The 15019-nt window shown below is 47.8% G+C and overlaps 1 protein-coding gene and 1 long non-coding RNA gene across 2 annotated transcripts in view; one reads left to right on the top strand and one right to left on the bottom strand.

Annotated features, from left to right (window-relative positions):
• The window catches only part of PRKCE (protein kinase C epsilon), a 499091-nt gene that overhangs the window by 446465 nt on the left and 37607 nt on the right, over window positions 1–15019 (top strand). The gene's annotated exons all lie outside the window — the stretch shown is intronic.
• LOC124502916 (uncharacterized) lies at window positions 1710–13384 on the bottom strand. The gene is made up of 3 exons (XR_006960087.1): window positions 13286–13384; window positions 5338–5476; window positions 1710–3890 (listed from the first exon to the last, which is right to left on the bottom strand). It is a non-coding gene; the product is annotated as an uncharacterized LOC124502916 (long non-coding RNA).

The raw sequence follows: 15019 nt of genomic DNA on the forward strand, positions 1-15019 counted from the left end.
GTCTTCAGTTTAGGCAGGTTCCCTGGGGGAAGTTATACTTCAAGGCATAAGTGCCCACCTTAGCTCAGTGACATTGAACAGATTTGCAACTAATTCAAAGGGTTTTATTGTTTGGGGGAGGGTTATTTTTTTTTAATGTTTATTTATTCATTTTATTTTTTTTTTCAACGTTTATTTTTTTGGGACAGAGAGAGACAGAGCATGAACGGGGGAGGGGCAGAGAGAGAGGGAGACACAGAATCGGAAACAGGCTCCAGGCTCTGAGCGGTCAGCCCAGAGCCTGACGCGGGGCTCGAACTCCCGGACCGCGAGATCGTGACCTGGCTGAAGTCGGACGCTTAACCGACTGCGCCACCCAGGCGCCCCTATTTATTCATTTTAAAGGGAGGGAGGGGCAGAGAGAGGGAGAGAGAGAATCCCAAGCAGGCTGCCCACTCTCAGGGCAAAACCCAACATGTGACTCAATCTCATGAACCGTGAGATCATGACCTGAGTGGAAACCAAAAGTTGGACGCTTAGCCGACTGAGCCCCCCAGGTGCCCTGGGGGTAGGTGATTTCTAACCAGAAGGAAGCAAAGAAATATCCAGAGCACAGTGGCCCCCTCGGATGGAGCAGAAGAGTCCATGGAGGGCACCCAGAAGGCAGTGGGCTAGTAGAGAAGCGAGAGGGCTCAGGAAACTGCCCTATTGTTGAGCTGGGCTCTCTCTAAATCCACTAACCAGGAAGAGAAGGAGGCACTAGGTCCATCTTGGTTGGAGACTGGGAGGCTCCTGGAGAACACAGAGCTCGGGGGGGGGGGTGGTGTCTCTGAACAGGGGTGTCTCTGAACGGGGCTTCTTCCTGCACAGAGACAGCTGCTGTCTTGTGCACGGGCAGCTCTCCCGGGGTCACTGCAGAGATGATGCTTTCTTTCCTTTTTCCCCTGAGCAGAATCCTGGAAATCCCTTCCCTTCTTCCCACTGGCGGATTTGCGGTTTACAATTCTGTTCTTTACTAAAGCTGTTCACTGGGCCAACTCTGGCCCATGATACCTCTACTGATCTGGAAAGTATTTTCTTGAAAAATACAACTTATCATCATCATTTCTGAGTATGCATTGGAATATCTAAGCATAGAGAGAAAACCTCAATAAATATAAGTAAGGGCAAGTGCCTTTATCTCTCCGAGCCTGAGGTGGATAGTTGGGCTTCTGTGGGCTTCCGGACTCCCCAGGCTCCTGAGTTTCCTCTCTGGTTGTCCCGTTAAATATCGGCCTTGCTCCCAGACCAGTCTTAACCCACTTCTCTTCTCAGACTGTTTCACCCACGCTCATTATTTCTCTAGCCCAAACCTTCATCTCTCACCACTTGGTCGGCATGTCCATTTAGACGTCTCCAAGTCACCTCAGACTCCACATGGGCGGGTTGAGGTATTGGGAGACCCCTGCCCTCACTCGGAAGCCAGGACCTCCCTGGTGCGTGGTAGTGGCCCATTCAGTATTCATCAGGTGGAGTGATGGAGGCTGTCTGCTTTATAAATTCCACCAGATTTTGTCCTCCCTGAAGACACGGAGGGATCTCCCTTGCCTGCCTCCCCCTTGTAGGCCTGTGCCCTCTCCTCGGCCATTAGTTGCAGGCCTACGCCCACGAGGAGACGTGTAGGCGCGAGCACAGCCCTGTCGCTGTCCTTGCAGCATGTATGCATGCATATACACGCGCACATTCCCATATTAACGGTTCTGATCAGCTGAAAAGCACCACATAGTCCTAGAAGCAAATCCCTTGCGTGGCCAAATTAAACAAATACAAATGTAAGACGCCTTTTTTTAAGACTAATAAAATCTGTTTTCTGTCCCCTCAGAGGTCAGTCCACTTTCAGCTCCCTGGCCTCGCACGAGGCCTCTGCTATCCTCCAAGTAACTTGGGTGACCCCCACTTTGCAGGAAGACGTGCTTTCCCTACATCCCCCTCCACTTGTGCGGACTTACATTTGTGCTCCCTCAGCTCTTTATCTGGGTGGAGGTGACCCGCGAGGCACTGACCGCTCTTCTAGCACGCGGCTGCCCATGTGGCCAGACGAGGAAGACCTACGTTGCCCTCGTTTGGGCAGCCGCTCGCCCTGCCCAAGGAGCTCGGAGAGTGGCGCTCTGGCCTTCCTGTCTGGGAGTCCTGGGCACGAGGGTCTAGAGTCCACTTCTGCTCGGCTCCCGACACACCCCCAGAAGGGTCACCCTTGGTCCTTTAGCCGGAGTGGCCCTCTCTGTGATGACAGAATACTGGCCGGATTTTGAGCTGCAAATCGCTGGGCCCAAAAAAGGCGAGGCCGGCAGCCCTTACCTTCTAAGGGCAGCGGTAGCATTCTGCTTGTCCCTCTAGTGTAGAACTTACCACCCCAGGCATTCTGGCCTCATGTCCACCTCTCCCTCCAGACCCCGAGTACAGGGACTGTCTTCTCTCTCGGTATCCTCATGGCCTGCTACAAAAGGCAGACTCTGAGTGGCAACCATAATGGAACGTTACACAGTAGGGCCATCTAGGCAATGGGTGCATTAGGGTTTGTAATCATGCCATTAACTACACCCTCACCAAGGTGGACTTAACACAGATCCGGCTCCTCCAGACGCTCAGCCAACAGTGAGTGCAGGCTCACTTGGCAGGGCTCTGGGGACCACACTGGGAACACAAAGACACCGCCCCGGTTCTCATGGAGTTCATGCGGGGGAAAACCATTTACTCCAGGAAATAAACAAGCACCATCATTACAGGCTGTGGTCGTTGCCGCGAAGGGAGTGGCTGAGGTGACAGAGATGAGGGTCAGAGTCGGTGGGGGACGAGTGGTGGTGGGCCATTTTAGACACAGTGGCCAGAGAGAGGCCTATGGAATGGGGATCAAGTCAGGGACCCTAGTGATGAAGAGTCTGTTCTCCAGGGAGACGGAACGGCGATGTGGCAAAGGTCTCAAGGCAGGAAAGTGCTGTCGGAGTCCCCTGTGGGGCTGGACAGATGGGAAGGTGGCGGCAAAAGAGAGGGAGGGGAGGGCCAGTGCCAGAGCCAGAGCGAGGGTCTGGGGCTCCCCTCTGACTGCCATGGAAGCTGCTGCGTTAGCGAAGGGGTTCTTCCTGAATGTAATGGGAGAACGGATGCAATCAGCTGCCTTGGATGGTTTGCCCTTGGCCTTAACAATTTTTAATAATAACATGTTTTAATAGTTCCATATATTATCTGAAAGCATTTGTTCGGGCCGTCTGGCTGCCTGGGGCCGTGATTCACAAATTTCCCTCCCTGCTCACTGATTCTTTCATCCTTTGATGGAGGTTGTGTATTGAGAAGCTAGAGAGCATCTGGCAACTGGAGGACATCTCAGCAACCCCCATGGGGTGTCCCTTGTGGGTGGCAGATCCTTATAGCCAGGACATTGAGGCAGGAAACAGGCTCACACTCCTGGGAAGCACCCAAGGCCCACAGGCCCAGGTTTGGATTATGAGGGGGTACAGTGAGGGATGAGGCTGATAGTCCAGGCTGGTGGAGACCCCAAAGCATCTTGCACACTATGCCAGGAAGCGTGTTCGTGGGGCGCCTCTAAAGAATGCAAGCGGAAGGAGAGCGTCGTCTGATTTACGTTTTCTATAAAAACGCCTGCTGGCAGAGGTTTGCTCCAGAGTGGAAAGGGACACATTTGGTGTGCAACAGCCAGGACTGCAAGTTCAGACTTCATGGGCTCCAGCTGCCTTCACTTCCCAGGATCTCAGACGAGAAGGTCCTTGGGGATTGACTCATCCAGCCGTCTTTTCTCATATTTGAGGACAGTGAACTCAGAGAAGTGATTTGCTTGAGGTTGTCGTTGTCCTTGGACCCAGTCTGTACACCAAAGCCCATAAATAGCCATTTCCCAGTGCAGGTTGATTGATGACCTGGAGAGGAATAGGGGGGGCCAGGGGTAAGTGTCATGATGGTCTGAGGGATCCATCCCACTGGCTGGGGACACAAGTCAAGACTTATTTCCCTTCGGTGGAAGTCAGGATATTGTCTGTGAGTGTGTCAAGCTTAAGAATTTGCTTTCATGAGCCGCCTGGGTGGCTCAGTTGGTTAAGCATCAGACTCTTGATATCAGCTCAGGTCATGATTCCAGGGTCGTTGGGCTGAGCCCCACATCAGGCTCTATGCTGAGCATGGAGCCTGCTTAGGATTTCCTCTCCTTCTCCCTCTCCTTCTCTCTCCCTTCCTCTGCCTCCCCTCCCCTCTCAAATAATAATTAAAAAAAAAAAAAAAAAGAATTTGCTTTCACAACTGTGGGTTTAAAAAAGTAATTGGACGGGGCACCTGGGTGGCTCAGTTGGTTAAGCGTCCGTCTTTGGCCCAGGTCATGATCTCACAGTTCGTGAGTTTGAGCCCCGCGTCACGCTCTGTGCTGACACCTTGGAGCCTGGAGCCTGCTTCGGATTCTGTATCTCCCTCTCTCTCTGCCCCTCCCCAGCTCATGCTCACACTCTGTCTCTGTCAAAAATAAATAAACTTAAAAAAAATTTTTAAAAGTAATTGGACAATCATGCAGTCAGATAAGTTATTCTACCGTGCTTCGATTCCAAGTCTTCATGTCCAGGTACAGCCCCAAGCTATTTATTTTGGCCACAAAAGGAGTACCGTTTCACCCCTCAGATTTCTAGAGGTCAGCATAGTAGCTGAAGGCCTGCTGGTCAAAACAGCATGGTCTAGCTTATCAGTTACATCTTATAACCATGTTGCCATGAGTCAGAAACAACCATCACCCCAATAGCAACAACTGTGCTGTCAATCCCACAGCAGCACAGCTATAAATACAATGTTCCACACTTCCCTACACCCCCCCCCCCCCCCGCCGCTAAACAACTTAGCAAAGTGATTCAGAGCATGGGAGTTGATATCAGGCAGATCCACTGTGTCACTCCCCACTTGTGTGTCCAGGGCTAGGTAAATAACCCCTCAGACCCTTCTTCCTCATCTTTAAAATTGGGGTGAGCACTGGGTGTTGTATGGAAACCAATTTGACAATAAATTTCATATAATTAATAAATAAATAAATAAATAAATAAATAAATAAATAAATAAATAAATAAAAATAAAATGGAGATAACAATAGTCCTGCCACATTCCTCGGCTATTGGTAGGATTGAATGAGATAATGCATTTAAAGATTTAATGCTGAGCCTGGGCAAAAGCATTTGGGGGAAAAAATGTAGTTAATTGTTTTGTCCTAAATTATTGAGCTTTTCCTATGGAAAGACTCAGAGATTTCCCAGCATGCTGGCCCGGAGTGAAACATTACCACTGACTCTCAGCTCAGGTATCAGCATAGCAGTGGAGACTTTTTAAATCATTTACCTCGACTCTGCAGCAAATTCTGCTTTTTTCTCTTGGGTGAAAGGCATGAAGGGTGGTTTTACAGGCTCCGTGCGTGCAGTGCCATCTGGCCCGGTGTGGTGCTTGAGTGATTTGGCTTTCCTGGGTGTGCTTCGGGTGGCTGCCACAGAAGGAGCCAGGAGAAAGGACATCAGCTGGTCACCAACATTTGCCACAGTGTCAAGGAGAGTGTGCTATCCCAGAGGGGAAACTTGTCTTTCTTGTAAATGTGTTGTTAAATTTACGAAGGTGTTTAGCGACATCTGCCAGAAGGGCCTATATTCCCATCTGATTAACCACAATCACGTGCTAGTCTCCACTATTTGTCCAAAAACAAGCAGAGTTTCTTCATAATCTCCCCTGAGGGGCCTGCTCTCTGGTGATTGAAATATTTGGCATCCTGAGAAGTAATCCTTCTAATCTCTTATCTTCAAGTAAATGGAAGAATTTGCTATCATATGTGTGGCATTCAGGCCTGAGCTTTGTGGAATTAGCATGCCAGAGAAATATTCCAGTGAGCGTAGCACCAGGGAAATGAAGACATTAAATTTTATGGAGCCTGGTTGATGAGGATGGGGGCATGTGGGCCTCTTCCTTTGGGGTGAGTTTTCAAGTCAAGCAAAAAAAAAAAAAGTTCAACTTTTTTTCTTTTTTCTTTTCTTAAGTTTATTTATTTTGAGAGAGAGCAAGCAGGGGGAGGGGCAGAGAGAGAGGAGTGGAGAGAATCCAAGCAGGCTCTGCACTGTCAGCACAGAGCCCAATGTGGGGCTCGATCCCACAAACCATGAGATCATGACCTGAGCCAAAACCAGGAGTCGGATGCTTAACTGACTGAGCCCCCCCCCACCCCGCCCCCAGGTGCCCCTGTTCAATTTTTTTCTTATGGGTGAAAGTTCTCAACTTGTGCCAACCCTTTGCTAAATGCTTGTGGTTTACAGAAGAGTTTTCTGGCCCTTATTCTTGGGGGATCTGCCAAGTTGGGAAAATACGATTTCACAAGTAGGAAAGGATGATTTTCAAATAATATGGCTGAGCCACAGCGGGAGGAAAGCTGGACTCCACCCAGCTTCTGTTGTTCAGGTCCCTGCTCACCTCAAGAGCCTTGGTGCTGCCCCCACCCCCACCCCCAGCCGGGCCGTGCCGCCATGTTCTTTGCAAGTTGGGGCTGCTGTTGGGAGAAAGAGAGATAAGGTGTGTGATAGCACACAGTGAGCCACAAAGCACAGGAACAGATTCATGCCGCTACCACAGCTGCTCCCTGGCTGTGCAGAGCGCCTACCCCCAAGGGCCTGGGAAGGTTGCTGAGGGTCTGGAAGCTGTCGCATCAATCCTGATCAGTGACACCTGTGCTGCTCTACCCCCTACTACTTAAACCATGGCCTCCACCTTTGCTTTCTCCCCTGGGGCACTGGTATTCCCCTCGGTGCGTGCGAGGTGTCATTCCCCAGGCCCAGGGGAAAGGAATCCGTGATTTTTTCAGTGGACTAGACTAAAAGTTTCAGTCTCTTTCCATCTCTCAAGTATTATTTGACACTTCCCCTGTATGTTATAGTTACATATACTTTGTAGTTTTCGCCCTACAGAGTCTATCTCTGTGGTGTATACACACTAGGAAGTAATAAGTACTTCTCAAAGAGTTTTTAGGGACCTACTCACCTGTCCTCACAGGGCATGTGTGTTTTAAGAAATGATGGTTGGAGACCCCTGGAGACTCTTAGAGACAGTTAGTTACTCCTGGAGTAACCACCATGTATTGGGTACTATGCTAGAACTGTCACATGGGTTACATCATTTAATCATGGCAATTGTTACCCAGATTTTACAGATAAGGAAACTGAGTCCCAAAGATATTTGAGATTTTCTTGACTGTCTTTTGAGTTTCTGGAAGAGACCTGTGCTCCTATCTCAAGGGAGCCTTGGTTATACCATCCTGCCCCTAAATCACTCCTTCCCTGTCAGCAGCTGTGACCTCTCGGCTTCTGTATTTCCCTTCTCACCATGAAGCCCACCTTTATAAGACCAAAGGAATTTGGAGTCCCATCAGCAGACAGAGATTTACAGCTTACGGATCTTACATTTGGTCTGAAAGCTGGTCACGGGTAGTTGTGTGGCATAAGCCCAGCACCTCCTCTTACCAGCCATGCACGTGTGGGTGAGCCTCGATTTCCTAAGACGTTTAAAAAGATTGGTTGATGGTATACCAAATGTCCGCAAGGCTGGTGTGGTCAGGCTTCCTGTCTCCCAGGATAAAATGGCAGAGGACATTCCAGGCAGATGTACCCTTTCCTGATAGCTTTGCTGTCAAATCCCTGTTTGGCTTAATGATCTGGGCCAGACCATCTTGGAGCTTTGATCACTGTTTAAGACTTAGATTAGGGCAGTAACAGTCCACCAGAGGTCCTGTAGGGGATATGTGACAATGTCTAGAGCCATCTGGGGCCTTGTGAACTAGGCAGGGCCGGGGGGGGGGGGTGTTGATAATAGCATCTAATATGCAGAGGTCAGGGCTGCTACTGAACTTCCTACAATGCACCAGACAGCCCCCCACAACAAAGAATTATCCAGCTGCCAATGTCAATCCAGCTCCAAGGACGAGAAACCCAGGACTAGAGGGGGGCACTGTACACCCTGTTCCTTACCCTCTTCCCCACACCTCATTTGGACCTCTGGAAGCTGGGAGAGAAAGGGAGTTTCCATGGAATTTCTCACAAGTCCTCAGTCTAATGGAGGTCTAGTCGCCTTCAGTCAGGTACCAAGCGAAAAGGGCTATGATAAAGGCATTCTGCCTGAGGAAGTGCTGGGAGGGACCCCACCCTAAAATCAAAGACTACCAAATATGCTCACTATCACCATCGTTATTTAGCATTGTTCTTGAGGTTCTAGCTAACACAATTAGGCAAAATAAGTAAGCTAAAAATGTAAACACTGAAAAGGAGGAAGTAAAAATGATCAGCAACGACAGATGATTTGGAAAATCCAGGAGAATCAACTGGAAAACTCCTTTACAAAAATGAACATTTGGTGCCTGGGTGGCTCAGTTGGTTGAGCATCCGACTTCGGCTCAGGTCATGATCTTGCAGTTTGTGGGTTCGAGCCCTGCATCAGGCTCTGTGCTGACAGCTCGGAGCCTGGAGCCTGCTTCGGATTCTGTGTCTCCTTCTCCCTCCTCCTCCACTTGTTCTCTGTCTCCCTCTATCAAAAATAAATAAAATATAAAAAAAATTTTTTTAGATAAAGAACATTCAGTATGGTGGCAGGGCATAAAATGATAAGCAGAAATTAATAACTAGTAAATACATATGCAACCAGATAAATAATATGATGGAAGAAAAGACCTCATTTATAATAGGAAAAATTTTTTTAATAAAAAAAAGTTTTTTTGGAGAGAGAGCGCGCATAAGTGGTAGTGAGGGGATGGGGAGGGACAGAGGGAGAGAGAGAATTCCAAGCAGGCTTCATGCTCAGCCTAGCACACCACAGGGGGCTCAATCCCACGTCCCTGGGATAATGACCTGAGTTGGACACTCAACCCATGGAGCCACCCAGGCACCCTCAAGAAAAGACCCCATGTATAATTGGAATTTAAAACAGACAATAACAACTTGCATTCTTTAGAAGTGGATTCAGCTGTAATTATATAAACCCCAGACAACAGTGCTTTAAATAAGATACAAGTTTCTTTTTCATATGAATGCTAACTGGAGATGGGAAGTCCAGTCACCATTACTGGGGCTTTTGGTCCTTTTCTTCATGGTCGAAGGTGGCTGCTGATTCTCCAGGCATGATATCCTCATCCAGGCAGTAGGGAGAGGAAGGAAAGAGAAGAGTAAGCTTCTTCATTTTGCGACTTCACACAGTTGATTGGCTAGAACATAGTCACATAACCACACCCAGCTCTAAGGAAGGCTTTGAGTCCCAATTTATAGCTACATCACTATGAGCAGGGCTCAAAAAACAACAACAACAACAATAGCAGCAACGTTCTCTTACTGAGGAAGAAAATGGGAAGGGGTATTGGGACAACCAGCAGGCTGCCATTAAATATAACAAGAAATGCACAAGATCTATAAGAGAGAACTTTCAAATGCCCCTCACGGACATTAGACTTTAACAAATCGGAAGACAAACAATATTATTGGATAGGAAGACTCAACATCATAAAAATATCAATTCTCTCTGAGTTAATTTATAGCTTTAGACATGTTCCTAATAAAAACATCACAAGGATTTTTTTTAAAACAAGACAGATGATTCTAAAGTTCATATGGAAAAATAAACAAGAGTAGCTAGGAAATTTTAAGAAAGAAGGGGATCAGCCCTACTGGATGTGAAAATGTTTTATAAACCCACAGTAATTTAAAAAGTGTGATATAGATCAACATCATCAAATGAAGAGTACAGAAATAAGTCCAAATGCTTATGGAGAGCTAGTAACAGCATTTGAAAAAGTGGTGTTTCAGTCCATGAACTATCCAACCTATGGGATTTGAACCCAAGTTGGATCTCTGCTTCGTACTTTTATCAGGCCAAATTCCAAACACGTCAAAAGACTTCTGTTTATAAAATGAAAGCAGGGGTGCCTGGGTGGCTCAGTCGGTTGGGCATCTGACTTCGGCTCAGGTCATGATCTCACAGCTCTGTGAGTTCGAGCCCCACATCAGGCTCTGTGCTGACGGCTCGGAGCCTGGAGCCTACTTCGGATTCTATGTCTCCCTCTCTTTCTGCCCCAACCCACTTGCATTCTGTCTCTCTCAAAAATAAATGAACATTAAAAAAAAATATTTTTTTAATAAAATGAAAGCAGAAAAGTACAAAGGGGGATCTTGGGAAAATGCTTTTATTAACTTTGAAAGGGGTAAATCCTTTCAAATTAAGACATAAAATCCAAAAACCATAAAATAAACTGCCATAAGCAATATCAAAAATTAACCTGGGAGAAGAATTTGCAATTCCTCTGCCACTCAAAGTTCACTTCCTAATCTAGAAAGAGCTCCTTAAAAAAAAAAAAAAAAAAAAAAAAAAACAAACAAACAATGAGAAACAAACACCATAAAATAAAAACGACAACAGTTCACAGAAAAAAAATACTGGTATCTTTTAAACGTATGAAAAAATATTCAAACTTACAGAGAAACTTAAGAATATACTGAGATACTGTATTCACCTATCAGACTACCAGAAACTCACTGTTTTCACCTGTCAGACTACCAGAAACTCAATAATGTACCATTTGGCAAGGAGGCACTATCATGGACTGCTGACAGAAGTGTAAATCATTGGGGTGCCTGGGTAGTTCAGTTGGTTAAGTGTCCAACTTCATCTCAGGTCACGATCTCATGGTTCATGGGTTTGAGCCCAGTGTCAGGCTCTGTGCTAACAGTTCAGAGACCCTCCCCTGCCCATACTCTGTCGTCTGTCTCTCCCTCTCAAAAATAAATACATTTTTTAAAAAAGTGCAAATCCTTCAACCTCTAAGGAGGGCAGCTTGGCAACATCCATCAAAATCTACATTCCCGTTCTATCTGACTCAGAAATTTCCTTTCTAGAAAGCATGTACGGTTACCTTCATATATTTATAAGCATCTTTACAGCAGCACTGTTTGTAATAGCCCGATAATTGAAAGCAAGCTAAATGTTCCCCAATAAATATGGTAGAGTGTTATACAGCCACAAAAAATAGCCTCTTTATGTGCCAAGACAGATCTCCAATACATATAAAATGGAAAAGGTAACGCGCAAAACAGTGCATGTAGTAAGGTCGTGATTAGTTAAAAGGGGGGACATGAAGTGTTCTTATTTATGCGTAAAATGTGACCAAGACGATACACAAGACATGAATAAAATGCAGTTGCCTGGGGCGCCTGGGTGGCTCCGTCAAAGCATCTGACTTAGGCTCAGGTCATGATCTCACAGTTTGTAAGTTCAAGTCCTGCATCAAGCTCTGTGCTCTCAGAGCCTGCTTCAGATCCTCTGTCTCCGTCTCTTTCTCTCTCTTTGCCCCTCCCTTGCTCATTCTCAAACATAAACATTTAAAAAATTTTTTTAACATTTATTTATTTTTGAAAGACAGAGGCAGAGCATGAGCAGGGGAAGGGCAGAGAGGGAGGTGGACACAGAATCCGAATCAGGCTCCAGGCTCTAAGCTGTCGGCACAGAGCCTGACGCAGGGCTCGAACCCACAAACCACGAGACCATGACCTGAGCCGAAGTTGGATGCTTAACCAACTGAGCCACCCAGGCGCCCCTAAACATTTTTTTTAATGCAGTTGCCTGTAGGGGGAAAATAGAGGTGTCTGGAGAACAGATGGCAGTAGGGAGAATTTTTATTGTTATGTATGCCTTTTTTATACTTTGGGTTTTAGAACACATGAAGGCATTGTCTATTTAAAATGTTGAAACTATTTAATAAGTAAAAGCTAGTCATATTGATTCATATATAGGGGAAAGGATTTTGCTGTATTTTTTTCCACTATTAAATGACCCCATTCCTTTAAAAATGTCCCCAGTCCTCAAATGTAACCTGCCCTTGTATTTGAGGACTGATGGGGGTTAATATCTAGTCAGAAATCCCTCTTTGCAAAGCTATCAGTCAACAAGTTCGATGAGAACCCACTATGTGCCCGGCTCCTGACCTGAGCGCCTGGGGAACACCTAGGAAGGAGAAAAGCCCACTCACCCTGCCCTGCAAGCTGGGCCTCAGAGCCAGCAAGACTGAGAAACCATTGTTCTGACCTCTTTCCCAGGGAAGCTTTAGAGACCCCTCGGAACAGGCAGCACTAAAAGCCAGCAGGTGAGGAGATCCTGGGGCCGGAACGGCAAGTAGAAAGTGGAGGGGGGGCGGGGGGTCTTGGGGCAGCAGTGCGGCCAAGGAGGAGGGAGGGAGAACCAAGAGGGGCCACCACCCTCAGCCAGCCATTCAGCAAGCAGGATTCCAGGGACGCCACCTTCCGTGAAGGGCCCTGGGCCCCTACGCCCTTGTAGGGAAGGGCATTCTCTCCCTTTTCCTCTGCCTGAGCAAAACATGGCCCTGGCTGTGCCATCCACTGAAACCCCACTGAGAACTCACTGAGAGCCCAGCACCAGGCAGGCTTAGTCCCAGCAGTGTGGGTAGTTTTCTTTTTAAAGAGACTGAAGACCCCAGGGGAATAAAGTTTTAATTGTGGCATCTCTGGTCCCCAGGGGACTTTCCAGCTCTGCCAGTCTCCCCTGTCACAGAGGAAAGGAACTTAAGTCACCATCTCTTCCATGAGACATGGTTTCATGTGGGGAGGCAGAGCTCTAGAGAAACACAGACAGCAGAGGGGAAATTTGAAGAGGTGAGTAGTGGCAGGATTTCTGGCATCAGCGGTGGGACAGTGTGAAGATGTGCTTTGGCCTGGGGCCTCCCTTCCCCACGGCAGAGGGGACAGCTGCCCGTGGACTGCCTACAGAACATACTCAGCCCTCGTGGTCCCCCTGGGCCTTCAGCATGGGGTGGCTTCTTCCCTCGGGGAGAAGAGGAGACAAGAAGCAGGGGGACAGTGTGTACCTGGGCCAGGGCTAGGACAGGCAGAGAGCAGAAGAGGGAGAAGAAAGACATTCCACCTTCTCTTGTCCTGAGTAGGAATCCTGAGCAGAAGGAAGTGCGGAGTTGAATTTTTAGAAGGGCAAAGTTCAGGCTGGCTTGGAATCTTCCGAATCTCCTCCATTCATACAAAGCAGAATGCACCCTTCCAATGACAAGGCTTTAAAAGAGAGGGCTTGAGAGGGTGCAGGTGGGGCCTTTCTAAATTGGGGCTGGTGGCTGGCATTGGAAGAAGACCACCAACAGGAAGGCAGGAAGGTAGAGGAGTGTAGTACACAGAGGCAAGAACACCAGATTTTAGAGCAGAGGACCCAGTTCAAGTCCTAGTTACATCAACCCCCTCGTCACCTTCCAGAAATCACCTACCTCTTTCCAGCTTCCACTTGCTTACTGCTGCCACGATAATAGCAAAGCATGTTCTTCTGAACCCTTGTTCAGAACATGAATGTGGTTTGTAGACCACAGAGGTGCTTTCCACATGTTTGTTTATTGCTGCTACAATTGCAAGTGTTGCCATGGTGACCATGGTGCATGCGTGTGGGTCTTGACAAGGCAACACTAGATTAGGGAGCAGCAAGGGGCTGTAACTCAGTGGGGCACATAGGTTCACCTCTTGACGACGCCAACATTTTCAGATGGGCAGACAGAACACCCACTCCCCTCCAACTCAGTTTCCTTGTGAAGGAAGTGGGTGTAACGGTATAAAGGCCTGCTACTTCTACACATACTATCTCAACCCTTTAGACAAGCAGGAAAGTGTCATCCCAGTTTGATAGACCAGATAACAGACCCACAAGGTGAATTCACCAGGGCCATGCCACAAGAGGGATTAAAACCCAGGCTTCCTGTGCCCACGTCAGTGTTCTTCTCCCTTCCCTCCCACCCCAGCCAGAGCTGAGCCCTGACCACACACAGTGGCCAGGGTAGAAGGTCAAGGAGCCCAGTCCCAGTGGCGCAGCTTGGTTGCACTCCCTGTTCTTTCTTTAGTTCACAAGCATCTGCTTAGAACAGCATATTTTATGAGCCTTCTCTTTTCTCAAGAAGTCCCAGCTGTAAGCGGAAACAGGGCTGTGGGTGCAAAGCAGGCAGGCCCTGAAATGTTTCCTGCCCCACCTTTGCACTCAGGCCCAGATCTCTGATGATGGCTGAAGTTCAAATCCAGATGCCAGCAGACTTGTGAGAAAGGCCCCTCTTGCTCTGTGTGCGGGGTAATAGGCCTTCTTTGTAAGACTCTGGCCCCATTCTATAGAGGATGCTGAGGGAGGTCCAGGGTGAGGACCTCCATCTGGCAGTCTGGGTTCTTCTACAGGACAGGGTTGGGGTTTGCAGATTTGGTTGGTAGGGGAATTCTTATCCAGAACTTCAGATTTTATACAGGATCTTATGTAGAACCCCAAACTGTAAAGCAGGATGCAAGAGAGCTACGCTGACTGAGGCCAGCAGGCCCCCACCCACCCTTTGTGGCCCTCACTCACTGCAAGGAACCACCTGGTCTCTGTAGGCCCTGGTCGTTGCCACCAGTGTGTCTTCCCTCCTGTCCCCAGAACCTTTCCCCCCTCTGCCTGCTTGCCCAGAGAAGACTGATCTTACAAATAGATCGTGCTCATGCAGGCAGGTCTCTCGTTGTCCTCAGCAGGAATTTCAAACCCCTCTTGCATTCTAGGCTCTTTGGGGTTGGTTTCAATCTGCCTGTCTTGCCCCGCCATTCACTGGAGCCCAATTCTCTGGTCCTTTCACTGCCTTTTGCACCTGCTGTGTTGGCTTTCCCTTCCCTCCCACCTTTTCTTTTTGTGCCCTTTCCAAACCTAACCATCTCTCCAAGCTTCTCTTGAGAGTCCTTTTTTTGCTGAAGCTCTCCCAGCCTGCAGCTGCTCTCAATGGTCTTCCCCATGAAACACAATAGCTCACATAGTCGGTGTCCTGTAAAGTAGCATCTGATCCTTCTGTGGTTTTATCTGAGTCATCGATGTTACTATGCATTAGTCTTGTCCCTCCAACTGATCCCTATGGTTAACCCATGAAGGAAGGGGGATAAGTTGCTTCTCTCTCTCATATCAAGGTCTAAATAATTTGAATTGCAGCACATAGTAGGGCTTCAAT

This window comes from Lynx rufus, unplaced genomic scaffold (genome assembly GCF_022079265.1).
Source record: "Lynx rufus isolate CCGP_SWC_20201006 ecotype Redwood Valley unplaced genomic scaffold, mLynRuf1.p SCAF_8, whole genome shotgun sequence".
NCBI classification, from domain to species: Eukaryota; Metazoa; Chordata; class Mammalia; order Carnivora; family Felidae; genus Lynx; species Lynx rufus.